The sequence below is a fragment of the Somniosus microcephalus genome, unplaced genomic scaffold (genome assembly GCF_052327205.1).
Source record: "Somniosus microcephalus isolate GS21.2 unplaced genomic scaffold, FLI_Smic_1.0 unresolved_chr2, whole genome shotgun sequence".
NCBI lineage: Eukaryota > Metazoa > Chordata > Chondrichthyes > Squaliformes > Somniosidae > Somniosus > Somniosus microcephalus.
The window spans coordinates 3,381,747-3,403,010 of record NW_028225180.1 but is presented as its reverse complement, the minus strand read 5'-3'; the positions used below and the strand labels follow the sequence as shown (position 1 = coordinate 3,403,010).

The 21,264-nt window shown below is 47.0% G+C and overlaps 1 pseudogene; it reads left to right on the top strand.

Annotated features, from left to right (window-relative positions):
• LOC147092043 (uncharacterized) overlaps window positions 1–21,264 on the top strand; it is a 60,926-nt pseudogene that overhangs the window by 18,935 nt on the left and 20,727 nt on the right.

Below are 21,264 nucleotides of genomic sequence, written 5' to 3'. Positions count from 1 at the left end.
GGGGTCCAAGGACCGATTGCTGCGGTACCCCACTAGTCACTGCCTGCCACTCGGAAATAGACCCATTTATTCCAGCTCCTTGCTTTCTGTCTGCCAACCAGTTCTCTAGCCAAGTAAATACCTTGCCCCCAATCCCATGTGCCTTAACCTTATACGCTAATCTCTTATGCGGAACCTTATCGAAGGCATTCTGAAAGTCCAGATACACCACATCCACTGGTTCTCCCTGATTTTTTGACCAGTTACATCCTCAAAAAATTCCAGTAGATTAGTCATGCACGATTAACATCTTGTGAAATGATAGCAAAATACTGCAGATGTTGGAAATCCGAAATAACAACAGAAAATGCTGGAAAAACTCAGCAAGTCAGGCAACATCCGTGGAGAGAAATTTGAGTTGACGTTTCGGGTTTGACCCTTCTTCAAAACTGGAGAGAAAAGGAACTAGATCGAAGGCAGGGCTGCGATCGGACAAAAGAATTAAAGATCCAAAAGAAGTAAAAGAGATTAGAAGCTGGACGAGATGGTAATAGGCTGTGATTAGGTGTAAAGTGTACTGGCAGGGCAAAAGATAGCTGCCAGGTGTGAGAGAGAAACAAAAGGAAAGGGGGGGGGGAAAGGAAAGGAGTGGAAAAATATAAGTGAAAATGAAATAGGGGCCGAGGTTATGATCTGAAATTGTTGAACTCGATATTGAGACCGGAAGGCTGCAGACTGCCTAATCGGAAGATGAGGTGCTGTTCCTCGAGTTTACGTTGAGCTTCCGTGGAACAGTACAAGAGGCCAAGGACGGTGAGGTCCGAGTGGGAATGGAGCGGTGAATTGAAATGACAGGCGACCGGAAGCTCGGGGTCACCCTTACGGACTGAACGGAGGTGTTCCGCAAAGCGATCACCCAATCTGCGTTTGGTCTCCCCAATGTAGAGGAGACCGCATCGTGAGCAGCGAATACAGTATACTAGATTGCGAGAAGTACAAGTAAATCGCTGTTTCACCTGGAAGGGGTGTTTGGGGCCCTGGACAGTGGGGAGGGGGGAGGTATAGGGGCAGGTGTTACATCTCCTCCGCTTGCACGGGAAGGTGCCAGGCGAAGGGGAAGGGCTGTTTGGGGTGATAGAGGAGTGGACTAGGGTGTCTCGGAGAGAGCGGTCCCTGCAGAATGCTGAAAGGGGAGGGGAGGGGAAGATACGTTTGGTGGTGGGATCACTTTGGAGGTAGTGGAAATGCCGGAGGATGATCCGTTGAATGTGGAGGCTGGTGGGGTGAAAGGTGAGGACAAGGGGAACCCTATCGTGGTTCCGGGAGGGAGGGGCAGGGGTGAGGGCAGAGGTGCGGGAGATAGAACTGACACGGTCGAGGGCAGTGTCAACCACGGTAGAGGGGAATCCTCGGTTGCGGAAAAAGGAAGACATGTCTGAAGCACTCGTGTGGAAGGTGGCATCGTCGGAGCAGATACGGCGGATGCGGAGAAACTGGGAGAATGGAATAGAGTCCTTACAGGAAGCGGGGTGGGAGGAAGTGTAGTCCAGGTAGCTGTGGGAGTCAGTGGGCTTGTAGTAAATATTGGTCGATAACCTATCCCCAGAGATGGAGATGGAGAAGTCGAGGAAGGGAAGGGAAGAGTCAGAGATGGACCATGTGAAGGTGAGGGAAGGGTGGAAATTGGAGGCAAAGTGAATGAAATTGTCAAGTTCGGGGCGAGAGCAGGAAACGGCACTGATACAGTCATCAATGTATCGGAAAAAGAGGTGAGGGAGGGGACCCGAGTAGGACTGGAACAAAGATTGTTCCACATAGCCCACGAAAAGGCAGGCATAGCTAGGACCCATGCGGGTACCCATGGCAACACCTTTGATTTGGAGGAAATGAGTGGAGTTAAAGGAGAAGTTGTTCAATGTGAGAACAAGTTCAGCCAGGCGGAGGAGGGTCGTGGTGGATGGGGTCTGGTCGGGCCTCTGTTCGAGGAAGAAGCGGAGTGCCCTCAGGCCATCCGGGTGGGGGATGGAGGTGTAGAGGGATTGTACGTCCATGGTGAAAAGGAAGCGGTTGGGGCCAGGAAACTGGAAACTGTTAAAGTGGCGGAGGGCGTCCGAAGAGTCGCGGATGTAGGTGGGAAGAGACTGGACAAGGGTAGAAAAGATAGAGTCAAGATAGGAAGAGATAAGTTCCATAGGGCAAGAACAGGCTGAAACGATCCGTGTTGACTTTGTCCGATCCTGTCACTCGTTTTTCAAGTGCTCTGCTATTACGTCTTATATAATGCACTCCTACATTTTCCCCACTACCGATGTCAGGCTTACTGGTCTGTAATTCCCCGTTTTCTCTCTACCACCTTTTTTGAATAGTGGGGTAACATTAGCTACCCTCCAATCCATGGGTACTGTTCCAGATTCCATCAAATGTTGGAAGATGTTCAGCAATGCATCGACTATTTCTAGGGCCACTTCCTTAAGTACCCTAGGATGTAGATTATCAGGCCCTGGGGGTTTATCGGCCTTCAATCCCATCAATTCATCAATTTCCCGAACACCATTTCCCTACAAATACTGATTTCTTTCAGTTTATCCCTTTCATCAGACCCTATGTTCCCCGGCATCTCTGGGAGGTTATTTGTGTCCTCCTCTGTGAAGACAGAACCAAAATATGTATTTAATTGGTCTGCCATTTCTTTGTTCCCCAATATAATTTCCCCTGTTTCTGACTGCAATGGACCTACGCATGACTTCACCAATATTTCTCTCTTCACATATCTATAAAAGCTTTTACAGTCAGTTTTTATGTTCCCTGCAATTTATTCTCATATTCTACTCTCCCCTTCTTAATTAATCCCTTTGTCCTCCTTTGTTGAATCCTAAATTGCTGCCAATCCTCATTATTTTTGCTTTAGCTGGCCAATTTATATGTCCTCTCCTTGGATCTTATGCTATCCCTAATTTCCCTTGTTAGCCACTGTTGAGTCACCTTTTTTGTTTTATTTTTATGCCACTCTGGGATGAACAAATTCTGCTGTTCATCCTTGCGGTCTTTGAATGTTTGCAATTGCCTATCCACCGTCAACCCTTTGAGTGACATTCCCCAATCAATCCTACCCAACTCGCGCCTCAGAACTTCGTAGATTCCTTTATTTAAATTTTGGACCTTAGTTTCTGAGTCAACTACTTCATTCTCCATCTTAATGAAGAATTCGATCATATTATGCTTTCTCGGACCCAAGGGGCCTCGTACAACAAGATTGCTAGTTAATCCTTTCTCGTTACATAATACCCAGTCTAAGATGGCCTGATCTCTGGTTGCTTCCTCAACTTATTGGTCCAGGAAACCATCACGTAAAGACTCCAGGAATTCCTCCTCCACAGTATTGTTACTAGTTTGGTTAGCCTAATCTATATGTAGATTAAAGTCACCCATGATGACTGCTGTGCCCTTATTGCACGCTTCTTTAAGTTCCCTTTTAATGCCATCCCAACCTCCGCCTTACTGTTTGGAGGTCGGTATACCACTCCCACTAACGTTTTCTGCCCCGTGGTATTTCTCAATTCTACCCATACAGATTCCACATCATCAGAGCAAATATCCTTACTTACAATTGTGTTAATCCCTTCTTTAATGAGTAATGCTACCCCATCTCCCTTTCCTTTTTGCCTATCTTTCCTGAATATCGAATACCCCTGGATGTTGAGTTCCCAGCCTTGGCCATCCTTTAGCCACGTTTCCGTAATCCCAAACAAATCATATTTGTTTACCTCTATTTGTGCATCCAATTCATCCAACTTATTACGAATGATCCTCGCATTAAGAGACAAAGCCTTCAGGCTTTTTTTTTAACGCTCTTAGATCTATTAGAATTATTACGTACTGTGGCCATGTTTGATTTAAACCGTTGATTTCTCTGAGTGCCACTTCTGTTTTTCTCCTTCTTTTCTTTTGCTTTTATCCGTTTTTCCTTTTCCTCTGTCCCCCTGCTCTGATTCCCAACCCCCTGCCATCTTAGTTTAAACCCTCCCCCAGAGCACTGGCAAACACATCCTCTAGGGCATCGGTTCCAGCCCTGCACAGGTGCAAACCGTTCGGTTTGCATTCGTCCCACCTCCCCCAGAACCGGTTCCAAAATCCCATGAACTTGAATCCCTCCCCCTGGCACCATTCCTCTAGCCACGAATTCATCTGAAATAAGAACATAAGAACATAAGAAGTAGGAGCAGCTGTAGGCCATACAGCCCTTCGGGCCTGCTCCGCCATTCAATAGGATCATGGCTGATCCGAATCTAGACTCACGTCCACTTCCCTGCCCTCTCCCCGTAACCCCTAATTCCCTTATCTGCTAGGAAACTGTCTATCTCCATTTTAAATTTATTTAATGTTGCAGCTTCCACAGCTCTCTGGGGTAGCAAATTCCATAGATTTACTACCCTCTGAGTGAAGAAGTGTCTCCTCATATCAGTTTTGAAAGCGCAGCCCCTTATTCTTAGATTATGCCCCCTTGTTCTAGTCTCACCCATCAGTGGAAACATCCTCACCGCATCCACCCGATCAAGCCCCCTCACAATCTTATATGTTTCGATAAGATCGCCTCTCATTCTTCTGAACTCCAATGAGTAGAGTCCCAATCTACTCAACCTTTCCTCATACGTCAACCCCCTCATCTCCGGAATCAACCGAGTGAACCTTCTCTGAACTGCCTCGAGAGCAAGTATATCTTTTCTTAAATATGGAAACCAAAACTGCACGCAGTATTCAAGGTGTGGCCTCACCAATACCCTGTATAACTGAAGCAAGACTTCCCTGTTTTTTTACTCCATCCCCCTGCAATAAAAGCCAAGATTCCATTGGCCTTCCTGATCACCTGCTGCACCTGCATACTAACTTTTTGTGTTTCATGCACCAGGACCCCCAGGTCCCTTTGTATTGTAGCACTTTGCAGTTTCTCTCCATTTAGATAATAACTTGCTTTGATTTTTTCTGCCAAAGTGCATAATTTCACACTTTCCAACATTATATTGCATCTGCCAAATCTCTGCCCACTCACTTAGCCTGTCTATGTCCTTTTGCAGGTTTTTTATGTCCTCCTCACTCATTGCTTTCCCTCCCATCTTTTTTATCATCAGCAAACTTGGATATGTTGCACTCGGTTCCTTCCTCCAAATCGTTACTATAACTCTGACTAGCAGCAAAAGAGATGAACTGGTCGTTATTGCAATGCTGTTTGTGGGAACTTGCTGTGCACAAACTGGATGCCGTGTTTCCTAAAGTACAACACTGACTTCACTTCAAAAGTACTTCTTTGGCTGTGATGTGCTTTTGGGACATCCCAAGTTGGTGAAAGGCGCTCTTTCTAAGTAGTAAGATTCAAAAGGTAATTCGATATATACTTGAAAAGGAGATATTTTCAGGGAGGAGCAAAGAGCGGCGGGACAGTGAGTATTTAAACTCACTTTCGCGGGCTTTATTACAGAGGCCAATGTCAGGAACCGAGAGAGCATCAGTACAGTGAGTACTTAATCTCACTTTCGCGAGCTTTATTACAGAGGCCAGTGTCAGGAGCGGAGGGAGCGTTGGTAGAGTGAGTACTTAAACTCACTTTCGCGGGCTTTTTTTACAGAGGCCAGTGTCAGGAGCGGAGAGAGCGTCGGTACAGTGAGTACTTAAACTCAATTTCGCGGGCTCTGTTAGAGGCTTACCAATCTCAGAGCAGCAGTAGTTCCAGAGCCACGTCATGATTCAAAAAGTGATGCGGACAAAAGGAAGCAGCTGATTGTGTGAGTATGTCCAGGTGAGTATTTATACTACTTTATAGTTTGACAGTTAAGATTAATAATTTTAAAAATTCAGAAGGTCTTAATTTTTATGGTTATAGTTTCTAATGTCCCTGTTGCGTATCAGGGAGTGCGAGCAAGCAAGGGTCCTTGAGATTATCTTTAATTGCAGTGTAATTAGTGGTATTGAATTAATTTAAACTAATTGAAAGTTAAGTCCTGGCAGGACCGCTCGGCCCCATGGCATGCTCCTCCTGCGCTATGTGGGAAATCAGGGACACTTCCTGTGTTCCTGACGACCATGTGTGTGGGAAGTGTATCCAACTGCAGCTACTGACAGACCACATTGTGGCGCTGGAGCTGCGAATGGATACATACTGGAGCATACCCAATGCTGAGGACATCGTGGATAGAATTGTTAGGGAGGTGGTCTCACTGCAGGTAAAGGCTGCACAGGCAGGAAGGGAATGGGTGAGCAACAGGCAGAATCGTCGACACAGGCAGGTAGTGCAGGGTTCCCCTGTGGCCAGCTCCCTTTCAAACAGTTATGCCACTTTGGATATTGTTGAGGGAGATGGCTTATCGGGTGAAGGCAGCAGCAGCCAACTTCCTGGCAGCATGGGTGGTCCTGCTGTGCAGGACGGGAGGCAAAAGAGCAGGAGAGCTGTAGTGATATGGGGTTCGATTATAAGGGGAATAGATAGGCGTTTCTGCAGCCACAAACGAGACACCAGGATGTTATGTTGCCTCCCTGGTGCAAGGGTCAAGGATGTCTCGGAGCAGCTGCAGGGCATTCTGGAGGGGGAGGGTGAACAGCCAGTCTTCGTGGTGCATACAGCTACCAACGATATAGGTAAAAAAACAGGATGAGGACCTAAAAGCTGAATATAGGGAGTTAGGAGGTAAATTAAAAATTAGGACCTCAAAGTATTAATCTCAGGATTGCTACCAGTGCCACGTGCTAGTCAGAGTTGAAATGGAAGGATATTTCAGCTGAATATGTGGCTAGAGGAATGGTGCATGAGGGAGGGATTCAAATTCCTGGGACATTGGAACCGGTTCTGGGGGAGGTGGGACTTGTAGGGAAACGTTGCTTGGGAATTGACGGGATTGAAGGCCGATAAATCTCCAGGGCCAGATAATGTACATCGTAGGGTATTAAGGAAGTGGACCTAGAAATAGTAGATGCATTGCTGGTCATCTTCCAAAATTCTATAGACTCTGGAACAGTTCGCATGGATTGGAGGATAGCTAATGTAATCCCACTATTTAAGAAGTGTGGTAGAGAGAAAACGGGGAATTATAGACCATTAAGCCTGACATCTATAGTGGGGAAAATGCTGGAGTCCATTATAAAAGATGTAATAGCAGCGCACTTGGAAAACAGTGACAGGATTGGACAAATTCAACATGGATTTACAAAAGGTAGATCATGCTTGTCTAATCTACTGGAGTTTTTTGAGGCTGAAACTAGTAGAATACATAAGAGAGAACCAGGGGATGTGGTGTGATTGGACGTTCAGAAGGCTTTCGATAAGGTCCCGCATAAGAGATTAGCGTGTAAAGTTAAAGCACATGGGATTGGGGGTAAGGTATTGTCTTGGATGGAGAACTAGTTGGCAGACAGGTAGCAAAGAATTGGAATAAATGGGTCTTTATCTGAGTGGCTGGCAGTGACTTGTGTGTTACCACAGGGATCGGTGCTAGGACCCCAGCTATTCACAATATATATTAATGATCTAGACGAGGGAACTAGATGTAATATCTCCAAGTTTGCAGACGACACAATGCTGTGTGCTGTGAGGAAGATGCAGATAAACTCCAGTACGATTTGGACAGGTTGGGTGATTGGGCAGATGCATAGCAAATGCAGTATAATGTGGATAAATGCAAGGTTATCCACTTCGGTGGCAGAAACAGGAAGACAGGTTATTATCTGAATGGCAATAGATTGGGAAAACGGGAAGTGCAACGAGACCTGGTTGTCCTTTAATCACCAGTCACTGAAGGTAAGAATGCAGGTGCAGCAGGTGGTCAAGAAGGCAAATGGTATGTTGGCCTTCGTAGAGAGAGGATTCGAGTACAGGAACAAGGAAGTCTTGCGGCAGTTGTACAGGGCCTTGTTGAGACCACTCCTTGGGTGTTGTGTGCAGTTTTCGTCGCCTTACCTGAGGAAGGACGTTCTTGCCATGGAGGGAGTGCAGCGAAGATTCACCAGACTGAAACTTGGAATGGCAGGAATGACGGAGGAGGAGAGATTGGGTAGATTAGGCTCATATTCACTAGAGTTTAGAAGAATGAGAGGGTCTCTCATCGAAAGCTATAAAATTCTGTCAGGTCTGGACAGACTAGATGCAGAAAGGCTGTTTCTGATGGCCGGGGAGTCCAGAACCAAGGGTCATAGTCTAAGGATAAGGGGTAAGCCATTTAGGACTGAAATGAGGTGGAATTGCTTCACCCAGAGAGTGGTGAACCTGTGGAATTCTCTGCCACAGAGGGCGGTGGAGGCCAGTTTATTAAATATATTCAAGAAAGTGTTGGATATATTTCTTGAGGCTGAAGGGATCAAGGGATATGGGGAGGAGGCAGGGACAGGGTACTGAATTTGAATGATCAGCCATGATCTCATTGAATGGCGGAGCGGGCTCGAAGGGCCGAATGGCCTAATCCTGTCCGATCTTCTATTGTTTCTATGTTTCAGTGGCTCTCTCAGTGAGACCCAGAGTGATTCTCTATTGCCTCCTGCTGTACTGCAGGATAAATAATCCCAGCTGATTGTGACTGAAGGACTGAGGATAAGAAAATCCTTTCATATTTTCTCGACTAATGTACTCTGCACAAGTTGGAAACAACAGATGAAAAGTACAAGGATAAATCTCTTCCAATTGTGTTCAGATACTTTACAAAAGCATTCCGCGTGTCATTGCCTGTGAGATAAGTCGCGTGATTATGAAGATAAAAATTAGATTTAATGGGATATTATCTGGTCAATGATAACTCTTTTGTATTAGAATCCAATCTTTGCAAAGTTATTTGGAAAATCTTCCTTTCAATGAGCTACAATTTGAGTATTTCCAAAAAACTGCTTACATCCCAGTTATTTTTTTAACTGCAGTGCACTTGTATTTATTATCTTACATTTGCATATTACTGCTGTTCATTTTAAATACAATTGCCTGTAATTATTGCACGCTAATATTTCAGTTTCTCTATTTTGCCGTGCATTCATTTTCAGTTCTAACTATAATGGCTATTCTAACCAGGACCAGGAATCCAATCGGGAGTTTCCCCTCCCTAACACAGGGGCACAGAGGGAATGGCACCGCTCCAAATGCTGACTGATCCCGGGACACAAAGGCTTCCTGAGAGGTTCTGGTCCTTTATGTCCCTGGTACCTCGGGCGGTGCTTTTGTCTGCTGGGCCAAAGGTAGATCTACCATTTAATCTCTCATTGAACAAACATCTGTAATTTTCATGTTATTTTAATCACCATTACATTTATTAATTCCACAGTGTATAACCAAATACTCGAACAATAAACCCTGTATTCAACTCCACGGGTATTAGAATTAAATTACATCAGTGAATGTCACCATTGAGTTGCAGATTTCTCCCCGAATTCCTTCAAACTGCTGCTCTTGCTCCGAACCTGATGTATAATCGCCCTTTTTTTCTCTTCCTCACAGTGAACTTAGTGACGATTGTGATCCTGTTTCAGGGAAAGTGCGGTCTCTCCAAATGTGTCACTCGCTACCTGGTGGCCATGGCAGCGGCGGATCTACTGGTCGTTATACTCGACCTGATGTTGAAGCAGATTCCAATTGTTTATATGGAACAGTTTCTTTTCTTGCCGTCACTCCCCGTGTGTAATATCCACGCCATCCTGCTTTATGCAGTCACAGACTGTTCTGTCTGGTTCACCGTCACTTTCACCTTTGATCGATTTGTGGCCATTTGTTGCCAGAAGCTGAAAGCAAAATATTGCACTGAGAAAATGGCGGCTGTGGTGCTGGGAACAGTGAATGCACTGAGTGGGTTAAAGAACATTTTCTGGTATTTTAAGTTCACAGGTCGGTATCGGCTTCTGAACCTCCCCTGGTTTTGTTTTGAAACAATGGATGTGTTGTCACCGGTCTGGCGAAAAATCGAGCTTCTTCATTATATATTCACCCCGTTTGTCCCATTCGATCTGATTCTGCTGCTCAATGCTCTCACTGTCAGACACATACTAGAGGCCAGGAGAGCCCGCAGGAGACTCCGGGGTCCCAGCAGTGGGGAGAGTCCCAGAGACCCAGAGATGGAGAGCCGCAGGAAATCCATCATTTTACTGCTTGTTTTCTCCGGCAATTTCATCCTGTTATGGGCAGCGTTTATGGTGTTTGCTCTATGGAACTGGATGTGGTTTGTGGGGTTTAGGTCTGTAGCTCCACCACTTTATATGCAGGAATTGGGATTGATGCTGCAGATGCTGAGTTGCTGCACAAACACTGGGATTTATGCCGTCACCCAAACTAAGTTCAGAGAGCAGTTGAAGAATTTGGGGAAATATCCCTTCACTCTGATTGTAAAACACATTAAAGGATGATGTGAAGCAGAGACTTTGCAGCCTGAGAGCTCCTTGGGCCTGATATTGTGGCGAGCAGCTCTTCCCCGGGCCGGGCCACACGCCTGCGGGAAAATTCACATTTTAAAGATGGGACCCAGGCGCCCCGCACAAAGATGGCGGTCCCGGTTCAATGCACAAAGATGGCGGCCCCGCTGCACTGCACAAATGTGGCGGCCCCGGTGCCCAGCACAAAAATGGCGGCCACGGCATCAGCACAAAGATGGCGAACCCAGCGCCCCACACAAAGAAGGCCCCCCCCCCGGGGTCCCGAGCAATGATGGTGGCGCCGTTGCCCCGCACAAAGATGGCCGAACCAACGTCCCGCACAAAGATGGCAACTCCGGTGCCCCTAACAATGATGGTAGCTCTAGCGTCCCTTACAATGATGGCGGCTCTGGTGGCCCGCACAAAGATGGCGGCTCTGGTACATCATTATAACCCTTTTATAAATCATTATGAAATCATTCTTTTATTCATTCTTGGAATATGGACGTCGCAGGCTATTCCAGCATTTATTGTCCAACACTAATTGCCCTGCAGAAGGTGGTTATGAGCCACCTCAGACAACAGAATGGATGGCTAGGCCATTTCAGAGGGTCGTTATTAGCTAACCACATTGCTGTGGGATTGGAGTCAGATTTCGTCCAGAATGGGTAACAATGGCAGATTTCCTTCCCTGAAGGACATTAGTGAACCAGATGTGTTTTAAACAACAATCCGGTAATTTCATGGTCATCGTTACTTACAATAACTTTTTATTCCAGATTTGTTTAATTAAATTATTTTAAATTCCCCAGCTGGTGGGATTTGAACTCAGAATCATTCATCCCGGCATCTGGTTTACTAGTCTAGCAAAACAACCACTATCCCACTGAACACTTCAAATATATCGCCGTTCCTTCACCATCATTGGGTCAAAAGCCTGAAATTCCTTCCGTAATGGTATCGTGGGAGCACCTTCACCACACGGACTGCAGCGGTTCAAGTTGAAAGCTCACCATTTTTTCATGGGTAACTGGGAATTGGCAAGTAATACTGGCCTTGCCAGCACCACCCATATCCTGAGAACAAATACATATAAATATTAAAATGGGAATAAAATCACTGATTTTGAAATTCACTGATTGAAACCAGGCGAGGTCTGTGGTCAGAGTGAGCATTCATGTTCCGCTAAACAAATTGTCACCAATTCTATGATTTTATGATTGATATTACTCACATTTTCACAATTTCCCTGTACCTTGAAAAGCTGCTTGATAAAGTAAAGCATATCAAAATTGAAGCCCATAGGATTAAAGTGGAAGTGGCAACAGTGAGTGGTGCGAGATAAATTAGTATTATAGTGACTGGTGTGGGTGTAACACTCCAGAGTGTGGTATGTATCAAAGAGTTAACGTGAATGTTGTGAGGTAAAGCAAATTGTTACATTGAGGGTTGTGGGGTATATCAGAGTGTTACAGTGAGGGGTGTGGTGTTTATCAGAGTGTTACAATGTGTGGTGTGGGATATACCAAATTGTGAAGGGTGTGTGGGATATTTAAGAGTGTTAAAGTGATTGGTGTGGGGTGTATCAGAGAGTGGTAATGTGAGTGGTAAGTGATATAACAGAGACACAGAGTAAAGCTCCATCTACACCGTACCATCAAACACGTCCAGGGCACATGCTGCACTGGTGACACACAGAGTATATTCTCCTCTGGACTGTCCCACCAAACAATGCCAAGAAAGGTACATCATGAGTCAGATAGCGAATGAACCGCACTCTACACTGTCCCATCAAACACTCCCAGGGTAGGTAGAGCATTGTTTAGATACAGAGTAAAGCTCTCTCTGCACTGTCCCATTAAACCTCCCAAAGCAGTTAAACCACTGGTGCCATTAAGAGTAAACCTCCCTCTACACTGTACTATCAAAGACTCCCAGGGCTGACACAGAACGGGTTAGATACAGAATAAAGCTTCCTCTGCACTGTCCCAGCAACCACACCGGTGATAGGTACAGCATGAGTTAGATACAGAATAAATCTCACTCTACATTTTCCCATCAAACATTCCAGGACAGGTACAGAAAGTGTGAGATAAAAAGTGAAGCTCCCCCTATGTTGCCCCATCTAAAACTACCAGGGCAGGTACAGCACAGTTTAGATACAAAGTAAAGCTCCCTCGACAAAGTCCCATCACACACACCCAGGGCAGATACAGCACAGGTTACATACGGAGTAAAGCTCCCTCTACATTGAACCATTAAACACTCCCAGGGCACGTGCTGCTCTGGTGAAACACAGATATATCTTCATCTGCACTGTCCCATCACACACTCCCACGGTATTTACAGCACAGCTTAGATACAAAGTAAATCTCCCTCTATTCTGTCCCATCAAGCACGCCCAGTGCATGTAAAGCAATGGGTGGATAAAGTGTATGCTCCCTCCACATTTTCCGATCATCACTCCCAGGGCAGGTTACAGCACGGGTTCGGTACAGAATAAATCTCCCTCTGCACTGTCCCATCACGCAATCCCAGGGCAGGAACAGCACGAGTTCGATACAGAATAAATCTCCCTCTGCACTTTCCCATCAAGCAAACCAAATATAAGTAATGCACTGGTAAGATACAGATTCAAGCTTCCTCTACATTCACCCATCAAACATTCCCAGGGCTGCTCCAGCACGTGTTAGAAACAATGTAAAGCTCCCTCAAATCAATCAAATCAAATCAAATCAACATTTATTGTCATTGTTAGTGCACAAGTGCAGTACAACGAAATGTAGGCTTGCGGCTCCAGAGAGTGTACATTTAGATTAAGACATTTAAACATTCAACATACTTTTGGCTTGTAATACATTAACATAAACATAACCATAATAAAGTGCATTGGCAGATGTGCAGGCTTTAGAGTTTATTTGTGGAGTTCAGTAGGATGACAGCCCTGGGAAAGAAGCTGCTCCTAAATCCGGTCGTACGGGTGCGAATGCATCTGTAGCGTTCCCCAGATGGCAGGAGGGTGAACAGACTGTGGCTGGGGTGGGTAGGGTCTTTGATGATGGTCCGTGACCTCCGTAAACAGCGTTTCTGGTATAAGTGCTCTATGGTCGGTAGCCGGGTGCCGGTAATGTGTTGGGCAGTTTTGACTACACGCTGCAGGGCTTTCCGGTCATAGTAGCTACATCTGCCATACCAAACTGTGATACAGTTCGTCAGGATGCTCTCTATTGTGCAGCGGTTAAAGTTAGAGAGGATCAGGGGTTACAGGTTACATCCCTTCAGCATCATTAGGAAATATAGGCGCTGCTGGGCCTTCTTCACCAAAGAGGAGGTATTGAAGGACCAGGAGAGGTCTTCCGTGATTTGGACTCCGAGGAACTTAAAGCTGTCCACTCTTTCCACCACAGCCCCATTGATGTGGATGGGGGTGTGACTTCCGCCTTTAGACTTCCTGAAGTCCACAATGATTTCTTTGGTTTTCTTGATGTTAAGGGCCAGATTGTTATCGACGCACCACTTCACGAGATGCTGGACCTCCTCCCTGTAGGCTGACTCATCGTTGCTGGTGATCTGGCCTACTACCGTGGTATCATCCGCAAACATGATGATGGTGTTGGAACCATGAACAGCCACACAATCGTGGGTGAAGAGAGCGTAGAGGAGGGGGCTCAGCACACATCCTTGTGTGGCCCCCGTGTTCAGGATCGGGGGGGGGAGGTGTGGTTACCTAGTTTGACAGACTGGGTTCTGTTTGTTAGGAAGTCCAGGGGCCAGTTGCAGAGGGAAGTGCTCAGGCCAAGAGTTTGGAGTTTGGTGGCCAGCTTTTTGGGGACGATAGTGTTGAATGCTGAGCTGTAGTCTATGAACAGTACACTGTCCCAGCAAACACTACCAGGGCAGGTACAGCACGTGTTAGATAAATATTGAAGCTCCCTCTACACTGTCCCAACAAACACTCGCAGGGCAGGTACAGCACGGGTTAGTGACAGAGTAAAGCAACCTCCGCACTATCACATCACACACTCCCAGAGTCGGTACAGCACGGGTTAGATACAGAGTGAAGCTCAATCTGCACTGTCCCATCGAACACTCCCAGGGCTGTTAAAACATTTGTTACATAGAGCTTAAATCTCACTTTGCACTCTCCCATCCATCACTTCCAGGTCACATATAACACTGGTAAGATACAGAGTACAGCTCCCTCTACACTGTCCCAGCAAACACTCCCTGGGCAGAGTCAGCACCGGTTAGGGACAGAGTAAATCTTCCTCTGCACAGACCTATCAGACATTCCCTGGTCAGATACAGGACGAATAAGATATAGAGTGATTCTTCCTCTACCCATCAAGGCCGGATTTGATCGAGTGTGCCATGAAGGTGCACTGGTAAAACTGAAGTAACTGGGAATCGGGGGGAAAGTTCTTCACCACTGCCTGGATCCATACATAGCACAAAGGACTATGGTTATGGTGATTGAAAGTCAATTATCACAGCCCCAGGACATCGCTGCAGGAGCTCCTCAAGGCAGTGTCCTAGGCCCAACCATCTTCAGTTGCTTCATCAATGATCTTCCCTCCATCACAAGGTCTGAAATGGGGATATACACTGATGCCTGCACTGTGTTCAGTGCCATTCACAACTGCTCAGATAATGAAGTATTCCATGCCCACATGCAACACAGCCTGGACGATGTTCAGGCTTGCGATGATAAGTTGCAGGTAACATTCGGGCCAAAGAAGTTCCTGTCATTGACTATCTCCAACAATGAGAGTTGCGTTACCGCCCCTTGACATTCAATGGCATTACCATCGCTGAGGCCCTCACCATCAACATCCTGGGGGCACCATTGGCAAGTAATCTAATTGACCAGCCACATAAATACTATAGCAACATGAGCAGGTCAGAGGCTTTTCATTCTTCGGCGAGTGTCTCACCTCCTGACTCCCCAAAGCCTCCCCACCATCTACAAGGCACAAATAAGGATTACGATGGAATATTTTCCACTTGACTGGATGAGTTGTAATTTACAGGGTTCTCAAAATGTCTGCACTCCCCAAGTTACGGATCAAGCGACCCTGTTTTTGGACATGTTATTAACACAGGGCTACCCAAACTGGCTTGTGTATACCTCGTGACCGATATTGACAGGATTTTTTTAAGCAAGGCTTTGCCAGCAAGCAGACCTGCAGACGAAACATTAAAATGCAGGAATTTGTGATCAGAGAATCGTTGCAGCCCAGCCAGACAAAGTGAACACAGAATACGCATTTATTTGAATCGAATCGAATCAAACTAGATGGGCCCATAATGGTGGCCATTAGCTTCCTGCATGTTTAATCGATAACAGCTCACAGTAGCCATCAAGGTAGGATGGGCACAATCAAATCTCATCATTGAAAAAGCAACCAGGACATCGGGGCCATTAGATCCGGGGACAACCACTCCTAAAGTCGTTAATACAAATGGTTGCAATCATTGAAAACAGCTCGCCAAAAGTTAAACAATGGACTGACCTGATTTGGTGCGCAGATAAGGAGTGGAAGAACGGGTATAATTGTAGGCCCATCAGTAGCAATCGCTCTCTTGACTCTGACCTCTTGTTTGACCTTGGGCTGCAGCCACTCGTACTCATGCCCTGGCCTCATGGCGGGTTCTCTTCTCACTCCTCGCATTTTGTAACAACCAAGGACATCCATACCAACCACGGGTGGGGAACGAGACCCGAGTTCAATGTCAAACGGGACACATGGTTCACGAAACACGACAAGAGGAGACGAAGAAGAAGGTAAAAACCGACAAGAAGAGAGAAGTGCAGCAAAAGACTCATTTCCCTCGTAAAGTTAAGGCACATAGGATTGGGGGCAAGGTATTGACTTGGATAGAGAACTGGTTGGCAGACAGAAAGCAAAGAGTTGGAATAAACGGCTCTTTTTCCGAGTGGCAGGCAGTGATTAGTGGGGCACCGCAGGGATCGGTCCTTAGACCCCAGCTATTCACTATATATATTAATGATCTAGAAAAGGGAACTAGATGTAATATCTCCAAATTTGCAGATGACACAAAGCTGGGTGGGCCTGTCTGCTGTGAGGAGGATGTCAAGAAAATCGAGGATGATTTGGACATGTTGGGTGATTGGGCAGAAACATGGCAGATGCAATATAACGTGGATAAATGTGAGGTTATCCACTTTGGTGTACAAAACAGGAAGGCAGATTATTATCCGAATGGCAAAAGATTGGAAGAAGGGGAAGTGCAACGAGACCTGGGTGTCCTTGTGCAGCAGTCGCTGAAGGTAAGCATGCAGGTGCAGCAGGAGGTTTAGAAGGCAAATGGTATGTTGGTCTTCGTAGCGAGAGGGTTTGAGTACAGGAACAAGGATGTCTTGCTGCAGTTGTACAGGGCCTTGGCGAGACCACATCTTGAATATTGTGTGCAGTTTTTTCGCCTTATCTGAGGAAGTATGTTCTTGCCATGGAAGGAGTTCAGCGAAGATTCACCAGGCGGACACCTGTGATGGCACGAATGAAGTATGAGGAAAGATAGGGTCGATTGGGCTTATACTCGCTGGAGTTTAGAAGAATGAGAGCTGATCTCATTGAAACTTATAAAATTCTGACAGGATCGAACAAACTTGGTGCAGGAACGATGTTCCCGATGGACGCGGAGTCCAGAACCAGGGGACACAGACTAAGGGTAAATGGTAGGCCATTTAGGACAGAAATGAGGAGGAATTTCTTCACCCAGAGAGTGGTAAACCTGTGGAACTCTCTACCACAGAAGGCGGTGGAGGCCAGTTCATTAAATATATTCAAGAAGGGGTTGGATATATTTCTTAAGGCAAAAGGGATCAAGGGGTATGGGGAGAAAGCAGGGACTGGGTACTGAATTTGGATGATCAGCCATGATCGCATTGGATGGGGAACAGGCTCGAGGGGCCGAATGGCCGACTCCTGCTCCATTTTCTATGTTTCTATGTGCTGTGTGCTCCCCATTCCCTGTTTTAGTGTAATTGTTTATGCCTGTATTTTATTCCAGTAATTCTCTTAAGAATGTGTTTTATTTCTGTTTTAATAAAATCTTGGTTTTCTTACACCAAACCACTTGTGTATCGCCGCCTGTACTTAAGTCCAGTGTCTAGAACCCACGGGTGTGGGAACGATTCGAAATGCTCACGGGACGGTCAGAGGCGAAGCTGACTGGGTGCACGCGCCACACGCCACCCCCTACAGTGTGCAACTCCAACAACACTCAAGAAGCTCGATACCATATAGGACAAAGCAGCCCACTTGTTTGGCACCCCATCCACCACCTTAAACAATCACTCCACCACCACCGCCGTACCGGGGCTGCAGTGTGTACCATCTAAAAGATGCAATGCAACAACTCACCAAGGCTTCTTCGGCAGCACCTCCCAAACCCACGACCTCTTCCACCTAGAAAGACAAGGACAGCAGGCGCATGGGAACACCACGACCTCCAAGTTCCCCTTCAAGTCACACACCATCCTTACTTAGAGGTACATCTCCGGTCATTCATCATCGCTGGGTCAATATCCTGGAACTCACTACCTAACAGCACTTTGGGAGTAACTTCAGAACACGGACGGCAGGGTTTCAAGAAGGTGGCAGACAACCATTTTCAAGGGCAATTAGAGATGGGCAATAAATGCCGCCATTGCCAGCGATGCCCACGTCCCATAAGTAAATGAGTAGAAAATAAACTCTTTCCCATCAAACAGTTCCAGGGCAGGTACAGCACAGGTTAGATACAGAGTAAAGCTTGCACTTCACTCTACTGTCAATCACTCCCAGCGCACATTCAGCACTGGTTCGATACAGAGTAAAGCTCCCTCTATGCTGTCGCATGTAACACTCCCAGGGCAGGCACAGCATGGGTTAGATAAAGAGTAAATCTCCTTTCACACTGTCCCATCTAACTGTCCTAGGACTTGCAACGCAATGGTTAGATTAAGTGTAAAACTTCCACTACATTGTACCATCAAACACTCCCAGGGCATGAACAGCACCGGTTAGATACAAAGCAAAGATCCGTCTGCACTGTCCCAACAAGCACTCCCAGGGCAGGTACAACAAGGGTTAGATACAGAATGAAGCTCCCTCTACGCTACCCCATCAAACACTCTCAGTGCAGTTAGAGAACGGGTTAGGTACAGAGTAAAGCTCCCTCGAATCTTTCTCATCAAACATTACCAGGGATGGTACAGCACGGGTTAGATACAGAGTAAATCACCCTCTGCACTGTTTCATCAAACACTACCAGTGCATGTGCAGCGCTGGTGAAATGCAGAGTAAAGCTTCAACTGCACTGTTCCATCAAACAATCCCAGTATAGATACAGCATGAGTTGCTGGAGAGGAAAGCTCCTTGTACACTGTCCATTCTAACACTCGCAAAGCAGATAAAGCACTGGTTAGATACAGAGTAATGTTTCATCTACACTGTCCCGTCCAGCAGTCCCTGGGCAGGTACAGCACTGGTTAGACACAGAGTAAAGTTCCCTGTAAACTGTCACTTCAGACACTCCCAGGGCAGGTGCAGCTCGGGTTAGATACAGAGTAAGTCGCCCTCTGCACTACCCCAACAATCACTCCCAGTGAAGCGAAAGCAACTTTGACTCCGGACCACATGAAAACACATAGCTTCAGTTCAAGCATGGACAAGGAAATAACCTGCTGATTTCCACATACCGCCTTACCTCAGCTGATGGATCAGTACTCCTCCATGTTGAACACCACTTGGAAGAAGCTCTGAGAGTAGCAAGGGCACAGAATGAATGCTGCTTGGGGGAGTTCAATGTCTATCACCAGGAGTGGCTCAGTAGCTCCACTACTGACTGAGCTGACCAAATCCTGAAGGACATAGCAGTCTGGGCCTGTGACAGGAAGTCAGAGAACCAACATGAAGCAAAAGATACTTCACCTCGTCCTCACCAATCTATCTGTCGCAGTTGCTCCTATCCACGACAGCCTTGGTAGATGTGACCATCGCCCAGTCATTGTGGAGAAGAAATCCCGTCTGCCACTGAGGACACCCTCCATAGTGTTGTGTGTCACTACCACCGTGCTAAATGGGATAGATTCAGAACAGCTCTAGCATCTCTAAACTGGCCATCCATGAGGCAGCAGCAGAATTGCAATCCACCAAAATCTGTAAACTTATGGCCCGGCATATCTCTCACTCCACCATTACCATCAAACCAGGGGATCAATCCTCGTTCAATAAGGAATGTAGCAGAAGATGCTGTGTGCATCACCAGGCATACGTAAAAGTGAGATGCCAACTGTAGTGTATGTACCCGTCTACCTTTAAGGGAACTATTGAATGTAACCGTTCACCTTTAAGAGAACTACTTTAGGTGTGGCACTATTTGTTTGGCTTCTGTATACTGTAATACCGATAGTGACCACACCAGTATATAAGTGTTGTGGCCGGATTGCTGGGGCAGATTCGCCTTGACCATCGAATAGTAAAGACCTGTTTGTTTGTTATTCCTGAAGTCTGTGTCGTTATTAACTGTACAACCCACAGACTTTACAGTGGCGACGAGTCCGATCGTACCCTGCGGCAAGACTACCAAAGCAATGAAGAGCGTCGAAGAGAGGCAACCGCCCTCGGCGTGCTGCTGAAAGAAAACACGAGGCTGCAGCAGGAGGAAGGAGGAAGACTTTAGCAACAGAAGCTTCCATTAGCAACAGGCACTGACTACCCTTCTACCACGGTGCGGAGTGAGCCGATCAGCAGGGAACAAGGCGGCCACGGAGACTGTGAGTAGGGGAAGGTGTAGAGAATATCCGGAGGATACGGGCTGTGCACTCGACCACGGTCGAGGGGGAACGGAGTCGGTCAGGAAGTCGGGTCCAATGGCGTCGTGAGACAGTCGGACCTCGATCGGCGGGAAAAGCCGGGCAGCGACCGAAGCCACGAAGCGCTGAGACTGGGAGTAGGCGCGGGAAGAGAGAAACTCAGCCGCAGCCGGGGAGGGAAACACCGGTCTGCGAGAGGGCTGGGAGGCGAACAGGAACCATGCGGGTGGGAGAGAGAGACAGAGCCGACCAAAGGAGGCTGCGCGAGAGCCAGTCCAGCGGCTGAGCTGTTCTCCACCAACGGGGTACCCAGAGCCGGTAGAACCGAACGTGCGGGAGAGGGAGAGACAGAGCCGAGCAAGGGGAGAGAGACTGTGCGAGAGCCAGTCCAGCGGCTGAACTGTTCTCCACCAAAGGGGTACCGAGGGCCGGTAGAACCGAACGTGCAGGAGAGAGAGCGACAGAGCCGGGTATGGAGAGAGAGACTGCACGAGAGCCAGTCCAGCGGCTGAACTGTCCTCCGTTAACGGGGTGTACCCAGCGCCGGTAGAGCCGTGCGGGCAGGAGAAAAGACAGAGCCGAGTAAGGGGAGCTGTGCGAGAGCCAGCCCAGCGGCTGAACCTGTCCGCTGTGGGGAAAGCGTACCCCTTCCACCAGGAAGAAATGCGGGAAGCCGCCATTAGGCGGAGGAGACGACAGAAGCGGGAAACTGCCATTGAAGTGGGCGGGGAGAGAAGGAAAGAGCGGGAAACCGCCGATTTTGCGGGGAAACCGCCATCTTAGAAATAAACAAATAAATAAGAATACTTAAAGAAATACTGGTGCTGCTCCCAAGGGAAGAAAGATGCCTAAGCGAGGGAATATTAACGACTTTAATTCTGAAATAGAAGACTGGGCCACGTACGTGGAACGCATAGAGATCTTTTGTGAAGCCAACAAAATAGAGGAAGACGACAAGGCGATAACATTGCTAAACTCGATGGGGGCAAAAACATACGGGCTCTTGAAGCATCTAATAGCACCAGATAAACCAGCGGATCAGACCTTCGAAGAGATTGTGGCTGTGCTGAAGGACCACTTGAACCCCACACCGTTGA